This window comes from Rhinoderma darwinii (assembly GCF_050947455.1).
Source record: "Rhinoderma darwinii isolate aRhiDar2 chromosome 2 unlocalized genomic scaffold, aRhiDar2.hap1 SUPER_2_unloc_16, whole genome shotgun sequence".
In the NCBI taxonomy this organism is placed as follows: Eukaryota; Metazoa; Chordata; class Amphibia; order Anura; family Rhinodermatidae; genus Rhinoderma; species Rhinoderma darwinii.
The window spans coordinates 173,866-185,532 of NW_027461681.1; positions in this window are offsets into that span (position 1 = coordinate 173,866).

The following is an 11,667-nucleotide window of genomic DNA, read 5'->3' on the forward strand; positions in this document are numbered from 1 at the left end:
TAAAATTGTGTGGTCTGAGATGGTATCATGTTTGTTTTGGAGAAATACCACAGACCAATAACCTTGAAAGGTATTGGGAATAAAGAGGTCTGCTTTTTTCAAAATTCTGTGTAGGTGTCATAGTATGGCGCCATTTGCTGGTTAGGAAGTCATCTGATTTGATTTTAGTGATGGTGTTCACTGTGTTTTTTTAGTCTTTGAAACCAGTGACTCCACAGGGACTTGGTTTTGGTAAATTTGTCACCAGTCTCTACTTCTGTGTACCAGAGTAGTGTGTGATATCTGATAGCCAGGGGTTTATTTTTTTAAGAATTCTGTACTGACTGGATTTCCGGATTATGAGGTCCTAGGCTATAGGAACTTTAGTATTTGCTGCTATTTAGAATACGTGACACATAAGATTGGTAAATACACCAATTTTGGAGATGGAGAGGCAAAGCTGAAGGGGAGGAGGAGGCCTTTATTTGAAGATAACAATTCTTGTGTTGTTATGTTCAAAAGTCTTATCTAGTAAGTTTCCCATAGGAAGGTATTGGGAATAGAGACATATTTTTTTTTCAAAATTCCATGTAGGTGTCGTGGTATGGCACCATTTGCTTGTTAGGAAGTTATATAAGTTTATTTTACATGATGGTGCTCATTATGTTATTTTAGTCTTTGAAGCCAGTGACTCCATAGGGACTTGTTTTTTGATTAAATTTGCCACCAGTCTCTACTTATTTGTCCCAGAGTAGTATGTGATATCTCATAGGCAGGGATTTGAAACAATTTTTTTAAGAATTCTGGACTGACTGGTTTCCTGGATGATGAGGTCTTAGGCTATGGGAACTTTACTGTCTGCTGATTTTTATAATAAGTAACGCAAAGAATTGGTAAAGACACCAATTTTGGAGATGGAGAGGAAAGGCTGAAGGGGAGGAGGAGGCCTTTATTTGAAGATAAAAATTCTTGTGTTGTTATGTTCAAAAGTCTTATCTAGTAAGTTTCCCATAGCTCGCTATCTTTTTTTCCAAATTCTTCATGTACCCACTATCTGACAAATATAATAGAAGTAGCATTATTTACTCACCTAATATACCAAGAGCTGTTTTACAAATGGTTGGAGACTCATATGTATATTGGGCTTAAAGCCAATGCCTGTAGTGGTGCCATATGTTTAGATAAAGAACCAGGACTGAAGCAGATTTTGAGAGCTTTTATGTGATGATAAATTGTGTAGACTTAGGATATCCAGACCTTGTACGTTTTCCAATGCATAGCTATCATGTGTTGTACTATAGAGTCAATACATTTTGTAAAAAAAAAAAGTGCTTGTAAAGGGGTATACACTTCTGGGTGAATTAATTCTGTGTTTTCCTGTTTACTGTAAAAAAGTTGGGATTTTTTTGGTATAGTTTTCTATTTTGTTTTATACTTGCACACATTTCATGTTAATGTTGTACTCTCATTTGATTTTGATTGGCTGTGTATAATCATGGAGATTTTATCTAGATTCTTTTACTATATTTTATATGTTATTCTGTTACATTGAAGTTAAATGTACCTCAAATCATTATAGTTACATTGGTAATATGGTGAGATTGCTATCATATCACTGTGTCATTTCCATTATGTTCATCTAATTTCCAATGGAGATGTCTGGTCAGAAGTGGTTTGTTTGGTTCAGTTGCTGGGCCCTCCTTGGATATTGGTGCTTCATGTGAAGTGGAATAACTTAGGGTAGGTCCCTTTAGCTGGATTTGGTCATGGCAATAAAGAGAGATGTAATGCTTATGTTATTGCTCCTATCTCTCAAGGTAAAATTGTGTGGTCTGAGATGGTATCATGTTTGTTTTGGAGAAATACCACAGAATAATAACCTTGAAAGGAATTGGGAATAAAGAGGTCTGCTTTTTTCAAAATTCTGTGTAGGTGTCATAGTATGGCGCCATTTGCTGGTTAGGAAGTCATCTGATTTGATTTTAGCGATGGTGTTCACTGTGTTTTTTTAGTCTTTGAAACCAGTGACTCCACAGGGACTTGGTTTTGGTAAATTTGTCACCAGTCTCTACTTCTGTGTACCAGAGTAGTATGTGATATCTGATAGCCAGGGGTTTGAAACTATTTATTTAAGAATTCTGTACTGACTGGATTTCCGGATTATGAGGTCCTAGGCTATAGGAACTTTAGTATTTGCTGCTATTTACAATAAGTGACACATAAGATTGGTAAAGACACCAATTTTGGAGATGGAGAGGCAAGGCTGAAGGGGAGGAGGAGGCCTTTATTTGAAGATAACAATTCTTGTGTTGTTATGTTCAAAAGTCTTATCTAGTAAGTTTACCATAGGAAGGTATTGGAAATAGAGACATATTTTTTTTTCAAAATTCCATGTAGGTGTCGTGGTATGGCACCCTTTTCTTGTTAGGAAGTCATATGAGTTTATTTTACATGATGGTGTTCATTATGTTATTTTAGTCTTTGAAGCCAGTGACTCCATAGGGACTTGTTTTTTGATTAAATTTGCCACCAGTCTCTACTTATTTGTCCCAGAGTAGTATGTGATATCTCATAGGCAGGGATTTGAAACTATTTTTTTAAGAATTCTGGACTGACTGGTTTCCTGGATGATGAGGTCTTAGGCTATGGGAACTTTACAGTCTACTGATTTTTATAATAAGTAACGCAAAGAATTGGTAAAGACACCAATTTTGGAGATGGAGAGGAAAGGCTGAAGGGGAAGAGGAGGCCTTTATTTGAAGATAACAATTCTTGTGTTGTTATGTTCAAAAGTCTTATCTAGTAAGTTTCCCATAGCTCGCTATCTTTTTTTCCAAATTCTTCATGTACCCACTATCTGACAAATATAATAGAAGTAGCATTATTTACTCACCTAATATACCAAGAGCTGTTTTACAAATGGTTGGAGACTCATATGTATATTGGGCTTAAAGCCAATGCCTGTAGTGGTGCCATAGGTTTAGATAAAGAACCAGGACTGAAGCAGATTTTGAGAGCTTTTGTGTGATGATAAATTGTGTAGACTTAGGATATCCAGTTCTTGTGCGTTTTCCAATGCGTAGCTATCATGTGTTGTACTATAGAATCAATACATTTTGGAAAAAAAAGTGCTTGTAAAGGGGTATACACTTCTGGGTGAATTAATTCTGTGTTTTCCTGTTTATTGTAAAAAAGTTGTGATTTTTTGGTATAGTTTTCAATTTTTTTTTTTATTTGCACACATTTCATGTTAATGTTGTACTCTCATTTGATTTTGATTGGCTGTGTATAATCATGGAGATTTTATCTAGATTCTTTTACTATATTTTATATGTTATTCTGTTACATTGAAGTTAGATGTACCTCAAATCATTATAGTTAAATTGGTAATATGGTCAGATTGCTATCATATCACTGTGTCATTTCCATTATGTTCATCTAATTTCCAATGGAGATGTCTGGTCAGAAGTGGTTTGTTTGGTTCAGTTGCTGGGCCCTCCTTGGATATTGGTGCTTCATGTGAAGTGGAATAACTTAGGGTAGGTCCCTTTAGCTGGATTTGGTCAGGGCAATAAAGAGAGATGTAATGCTTATGTTATTGCTCCTCTTTCTCAAGGTAAAATTGTGTGGTCTGAGATGGTATCATGTTTGTTTTGGAGAAATACTACAGACCAATAACCTTGAAAGGTATTGTGAATAAAGAGGTCTGCTTTTTTCAAAATTCTGTGTAGGTGTCATAGTATGGCGCCATTTGCTGGTTAGGAAGTCATCTGATTTGATTTTAGTGATGGTGTTCACTGTGTTTTTTTAGTCTTTGAAACCAGTGACTACACAGGGACTTGGTTTTGGTAAATTTGTCACCAGTCTCTACTTCTGTGTACCAGAGTAGTATGTGATATCTGATAGCCAGGGGTTTGAAACTATTTTTTTTAAGAATTCTGTACTGACTGCATTTCCGGATTATGAGGTCCTAGGCTATAGGAACTTTAGTATTTGCTGCTATTTACAATAAGTGACACATAAGATTGGTAAAGACACCAATTTTGGAGATGGAGAGGCAAGGCTGAAGGGGAGGAGGAGGCCTTCATTTGAAGATAACAATTCTTGTGTTGTTATGTTCAAAAGTCTTATCTAGTAAGTTTCCCATAGGAATGTATTGGGAATAGAGATATATTTTTTTTTCAAAATTCCATGTAGGTGTCGTGGTATGGCACCATTTGCATGTTAGGAAGTCATATGAATTTATTTTACATGATGGTGTTCATTATGTTATTTTAGTCTTTAAAGCCAGTAACTCCATAGGGACTTGTTTTTTTATTAAATTTGCCACCAGTCTCTACTTATTTGTCCCAGAGTAGTATGTGATATCTCATAGGCAGGGATTTGAAACTATTTTTTTAAGAATTCTGGACTGACTGGTTTCCTGGATGATGAGGTCTTAGGCTATGGGAACTTTACTGTCTGCTGATTTTTATAATAAGTAACGCAAAGAATTGGTAAAGACACCAATTTTGGAGATGGAGAGGAAATCTGAAGGGGAGGAGGAGGCCTTTATTTGAAGCTAACAATTCTTGTGTTGTTATGTTCAAAAGTCTTATCTAGTAAGTTTCCAATAGCTCGCTATCTTTTTTTCCAAATTCTTCATGTACCCACTATCTGACAAATATAATAGAAGTAGCATTATTTACTCACCTAATATACCAAGAGCTGTTTTACAAATGGTTGGAGACTCATATGTATATTGGGCTTAAAGCCAATGCCTGTAGTGGGGCCATAGGTTTAGATAAAGAACCAGGACTGAAGCAGATTTTGAGAGCTTTTTTGTGATGATAAATTGTGTAGAATTAGGATATCCAGACCTTGTACGTTTTCCAATGCATAGCTATCATGTGTTGTACTATAGAATCGATACATTTTGTAAAAAAAAAAAGTGCTTGTAAAGGGGTATACACTTCTGGGTGAATTAATTCTGTTTTCCTGTTTACTGTAAAAAAGTTGGGATTTTTTGGTATAGTTTTCAATTTTGTTTTATACTTGCACACATTTCATGTTAATGTTGTACTCTCATTTGATTTTGATTGGCTGTGTATAATCATGGAGATTTTATCTAGATTCTTTTACTATATTTTATATGTTATTCTGTTACATTGAAGTTAGATGTACCTCAAATCATTATAGTTACATTGGTAATATGGTGAGATTGCTATCATATCACTGTGTCATTTCCATTATGTTCATCTAATTTCCAATGGAGATGTCTGGTCAGAAGTGGTTTGTTTGGTTCAGTTGCTGGGCCCTCCTTGGATATTGGTGCTTCATGTGAAGTGGAATAACTTAGGGTAGGTCCCTTTAGCTGGATTTGGTCAGGGCAATAAAGAGAGATGTAATGCTTATGTTATTGCTCCTCTCTCTCAAGGTAAAATTGTGTGGTCTGAGATGGTATCAGGTTTGTTTTGGAGAAATACCACAGACCAATAACCTTGAAAGGTATTGGGAATAAAGATTTCTGCTTTTTTCAAAATTCTGTGTAGATGTCATAGTATGGCGCCATTTGCTGGTTAGGAAGTCATCTGATTTGATTTTAGTGATGGTGTTCACTGTGTTTTTTTAGTCTTTGAAACCAGTGACTCCACAGGGACTTGGTTTTGGTAAATTTGTCACCAGTCTCTACTTCTGTGTACCAGAGTAGTATGTGATATCTGATAGCCAGGGGTTTGAAACTATTTTTTAAAGAATTCTGTACTGACTGGATTTCCGGATTATGAGGTCCTAGGCTATAGGAACTTTAGTATTTGCTGCTATTTACAATAAGTGACACATAAGATTGGTAAAGACACCAATTTTGGAGATGGAGAGGCAAGGCTGAAGGGGAGGAGGGGGCCTTTATTTGAAGATAACAATTCTTGTGTTGTTATGTTCAAAAGTCTTATCTAGTAAGTTTCCCATAGGAAGGTATTGGGAATAGAGACATATTTTTTTTTCAAAATTCCATGTAGGTGTCGTGGTATGGCACCATTTGCTTGTTAGGAAGTCATATGAGTTTATTTTATATGATGGTGTTCATTATGTTATTTTAGTCTTTGAAGCCAGTGACTCCATAGGGGCTTGTTTTTTGATTAAATTTGCCACCAGTCTCTACTTATTTGTCCCAGAGTAGTATGTGATATCTCATAGGCAGGGATTTGAAACTATTTTTTTAAGAATTCTGGACTGACTGGTTTCCTGGATGATGAGGTCTTAGGCTATGGGAACTTTACTGTCTGCTGATTTTTATAATAAGTAACGTAAAGAATTGGTAAAGACACCAATTTTGGAGATGGAGAGGAAAGGCTGAAGGGGAGGAGGAGGCCTTTATTTGAAGATAACAATTCTTGTGTTGTTATGTTCAAAAGTCTTATCTAGTAATTTTCCCATAGCTCGCTATCTTTTTTTCCAAATTCTTCATGTACCCACTATCTGACAAATATAATTGAAGTAGCATTATTTACTCACCTAATATACCAAGAGCTGTTTTACAAATGGTTGGAGACTCATATGTATATTGGGCTTAAAGCCAATGCCTGTAGTGGTGCCATAGGTTTAGATAAAGAACCAGGACTGAAGCAGATTTTGAGAGCTTTTGTGTGATGATAAATTGTGTAGACTTAGGATATCCAGACCTTGTACGTTTTCCAATGCGTAGCTATCATGTGTTGTACTATAGAATCAATACATTTTGTAAAAAAAAGTGCTTGTAAAGGGGTATACACTTCTGGGTGAATTAATTCTGTGTTTTCCTGTTTACTGTAAAAAAGTTGGGATTTTTTGGTATAGTTTTCAATTTTGTTTTATGCTTACACACATTTTATTTTAATGTTGTACTCTTATTTGATTTTGATTGGCTGTGTATAATCATGGAGATTTTATCTAGATTCTTTTACTATATTTTATATGTTATTCTGTTACATTGAAGTTAGATGTACCTCAAATCATTATAGTTACATTGGTAATATGGTGAGATTGCTATCATATCACTGTGTCATTTCCATTATGTTCATCTAATTTCCAATGGAGATGTCTAGTCAGAAGTGGTTTGTTTGGTTCAGTTGCTGGGCCCTCCTTGGATATTGGTACTTCATGTGAAGTGGAATAACTTAGGGTAGGTCCCTTTAGCTGGATTTGGTCAGGGCAATAAAGAGAGATGTAATGCTTATGTTATTGCTCCTCTCTCTCAAGGTAAAATTGTGTGGTCTGAGATGGTATCATGTTTGTTTTGGAGAAATACCACAGACCAATAACCTTGAAAGGTATTGGGAATAAAGAGGTCTGCTTTTTTCAAAATTCTGTGTAGGTGTCATAGTATGGCGCCATTTGCTGGTTAGGAAGTCATCTGATTTGATTTTAGTGATGATGTTCACTGTGTTTTTTTAGTCTTTGAAACCAGTGACTCCACAGGGACTTGGTTTTTGTAAATTTGTCACCAGTCTCTACTTCTGTGTACCAGAGTAGTATGTGATATCTGATAGCCAGGGGTTTGAAACTATTTTTTTAAGAATTCTGTACTGACTGGATTTCCGGATTATGAGGTCCTAGGCTATAGGAACTTTAGTATTTGCTGCTATTTACAATAAGTGACACATAAGATTGGTAAAGACACCAATTTTGGAGATGGAGAGGCAAGGCTGAAGGGGAGGAGGAGGCCTTTATTTGAAGATAACAATTCTTGTGTTGTTATGTTCAAAAGTCTTATCTAGTAAGTTTCCCATAGGAAGGTATTGGGAATAGAGACATATTTTTTTTTTCAAAATTCCATGTAGGTGTCGTGGTATGGCACCATTTGCTTGTTAGGAAGTCATATTAGTTTATTTTACATGATTGTGTTCATTATGTTATTTTAGTCTTTGAAGCCAGTGACTCCATAGGGACTTGTTTTTTGATTACATTTGCCACCAGTCTCTACTTATTTGTCCCAGAGTAGTATGTGATATCTCATAGGCAGGGATTTGAAACTATTTTTTTAAGAATTCTGGACTGACTGGTTTCCTGGATAATGAGGTCTTAGGCTATGGGAACTTTACTGTCTGCTGATTTTTATAATAAGTAACGTAAAGAATTGGTAAAGACACCAATTTTGGAGATGGAGAGGAAAGGCTGAAGGGGAGGAGGAGGCCTTTATTTGAAGATAACAATTCTTGTGTTGTTATGTTCAAAAGTCTTATCTAGTAAGTTTCCCATAGCTCGCTATCTTTTTTTCCAAATTCTTCATGTACCCACTATCTGACAAATATAATAGAAGTAGCATTATTTACTCACCTAATATTCCAAGAGCTGTTTTACAAATGGTTGGAGACTCATATGTATATTGGGCTTAAAGCCAATGCCTGTAGTGGTGCCATAGGTTTAAGTAAAGAACCAGGACTGAAGCAGATTTTGAGAGCTTTTGTGTGATGATAAATTGTGTAGACTTAGGATATCCAGACCTTGTACGTTTTCCAATGCGTAGCTATCATGTGTTGTACTATAGAATCAATAAATTTTGGAAAAAAAAGTGCTTGTAAAGGGGTATACACTTCTGGGTGAATTAATTCTGTGTTTTCCTGTTTATTGTAAAAAAGTTGGGATTTTTTGGTATAGTTTTCAATTTTGTTTTATACTTGCACACATTTCATGTTAATGTTGTACTCTCATTTGATTTTGATTGGCTGTGTATAATCATGGAGATTTTATCTAGATTATTTTACTATATTTTATATGTTATTCTGTTACATTGAAGTTAGATGTACCTCAAATCATTATAGTTACATTGGTAATATGGTGAGATTGCTATCATATCACTGTGTCATTTCCATTATGTTCATCTAATTTCCAATGGAGATGTCTGGTCAGAAGTGGTTTGTTTGGTTCAGTTGCTGGGCCCTCCTTGGATATTGGTGCTTCATGTGAAGTGGAATAACTTAGGGTAGGTCCCTTTAGCTGGATTTGATCAGGGCAATAAAGAGAGATGTAATGCTTGTGTTATTGCTCCTCTCTCTCAAGGTAAAATTGTGTGGTCTGAGATGGTATCATGTTTGTTTTGGAGAAATACCACAGACCAATAACCTTGAAAGGTATTGGGAATAAAGAGGTCTGCTTTTTTCAAAATTCTGTGTAGGTGTCATAGTATGGCGCCATTTGCTGGTTAGGAAGTCATCTGATTTGATTTTAGTGATGGTGTTCACTGTGTTTTTTTAGTCTTTGAAACCAGTGACTCCACAGGGACTTGGTTTTGGTAAATTTGTCACCAGTCTCTACTTCTGTGTACCAGAGTAGTATGTGATATCTGATAGCCAGGGGTTTGAAACTATTTTTTTAAGAATTCTGTACTGACTGGATTTCCGGATTATGAGGTCCTAGGCTATAGGAACTTTAGTATTTGCTGCTATTTACAATAAGTGACACATAAGATTGGTAAAGACACCAATATTGGAGATGGAGAGGCAAGGCTGAAGAGGAAGAGGAGGCTTTTATTTGAAGATAACAAATCCTTTGTTGTTATGTTCAAAAGTCTTATCTAGTAAGTTTCCCATAGGAAGGTATTGGGAATAGAGACATATTTTTTTTTCAAAATTCCATGTAGGTGTCGTGGTATGGCACCATTTGCTTGTTAGGAAGTCATATAAGTTTATTTTACATGATGGTGTTCATTATGTTATTTTAATCTCTGAAGCCAGTGACTCCATAGGGACTTGTTTTTTGATTACATTTGCCACCAGTCTCTACTTATTTGTCCCAGAGTAGTATGTGATATCTCATAGGCAGGGATTTGAAACTATTTTTTTAAGAATTCTGGACTGACTGGTTTCCTGGATGATGAGGTCTTAGGCTATGGGAACTTTGCTGTCTGCTGATTTTTATAATAAGTAACGCAAAGAATTGGTAAAGACACCAATTTTGGAGATGGAGAGGAAAGGCTGAAGGGGAGGAGGAGGCCTTTATTTGAAGATAACAATTCTTGTGTTGTTATGTTCAAAAGTCTTATCTAGTAAGTTTCCCATAGCTCGCTATCTTTTTTTCCAAATTCTTCATGTACCCACTATCTGACAAATATAATAGAAGTAGCATTATTTACTCACCTAATATTCCAAGAGCTGTTTTACAAATGGTTGGAGACTCATATGTATATTGGGCTTAAAGCCAATGCCTGTAGTGGTGCCATAGGTTTAGGTAAAGAACCAGGACTGAAGCAGATTTTGAGATCTTTTGTGTGATGATAAATTGTGTAGACTTAGGATATCCAGACCTTGTACGTTTTCCAATGCGTAGCTATCATGTGTTGTACTATAGAATCAATAAATTTTGGAAAAAAAAGTGCTTGTAAAGGGGTATACACTTCTGGGTGAATTAATTCTGTGTTTTCCTGTTTATTGTAAAAAAGTTGGGATTTTTTGGTATAGTTTTCAATTTTGTTTTATACTTGCACACATTTCATGTTAATGTTGTACTCTCATTTGATTTTGATTGGCTGTGTATAATCATGGAGATTTTATCTAGATTATTTTACTATATTTTATATGTTATTCTGTTACATTGAAGTTAGATGTACCTCAAATCATTATAGTTACATTGGTAATATGGTGAGATTGCTATCATATCACTGTGTCATTTCCATTATGTTCATCTAATTTCCAATGGAGATGTCTGGTCAGAAGTGGTTTGTTTGGTTCAGTTGCTGGGCCCTCCTTGGATATTGGTGCTTCATGTGAAGTGGAATAACTTAGGGTAGGTCCCTTTAGCTGGATTTGATCAGGGCAATAAAGAGAGATGTAATGCTTGTGTTATTGCTCCTCTCTCTCAAGGTAAAATTGTGTGGTCTGAGATGGTATCATGTTTGTTTTGGAGAAATACCACAGACCAATAACCTTGAAAGGTATTGGGAATAAAGAGGTCTGCTTTTTTCAAAATTCTGTGTAGGTGTCATAGTATGGCGCCATTTGCTGGTTAGGAAGTCATCTGATTTGATTTTAGTGATGGTGTTCACTGTGTTTTTTTAGTCTTTGAAACCAGTGACTCCACAGGGACTTGGTTTTGGTAAATTTGTCACCAGTCTCTACTTCTGTGTACCAGAGTAGTATGTGATATCTGATAGCCAGGGGTTTGAAACTATTTTTTTAAGAATTCTGTACTGACTGGATTTCCGGATTATGAGGTCCTAGGCTATAGGAACTTTAGTATTTGCTGCTATTTACAATAAGTGACACATAAGATTGGTAAAGACACCAATATTGGAGATGGAGAGGCAAGGCTGAAGAGGAAGAGGAGGCTTTTATTTGAAGATAACAAATCCTTTGTTGTTATGTTCAAAAGTCTTATCTAGTAAGTTTCCCATAGGAAGGTATTGGGAATAGAGACATATTTTTTTTTCAAAATTCCATGTAGGTGTCGTGGTATGGCACCATTTGCTTGTTAGGAAGTCATATGAGTTTATTTTACATGATGGTGTTCATTATGTTATTTTAGTCTTTGAAGCCAGTGACTCCATAGGGACTTGTTTTTTTATTAAATTTGCCACCAGTCTCTACTTATTTGTCCCAGAGTAGTATGTGATATCTCATAGGCAGGGATTTGAAACTATTTTTTTAAGAATTCTGGACTGACTGGTTTCCTGGATGATGAGGTCTTAGGCTATGGGAACTTTACTGTCTGCTTATTTTTATAATAAGTAACGCAAAG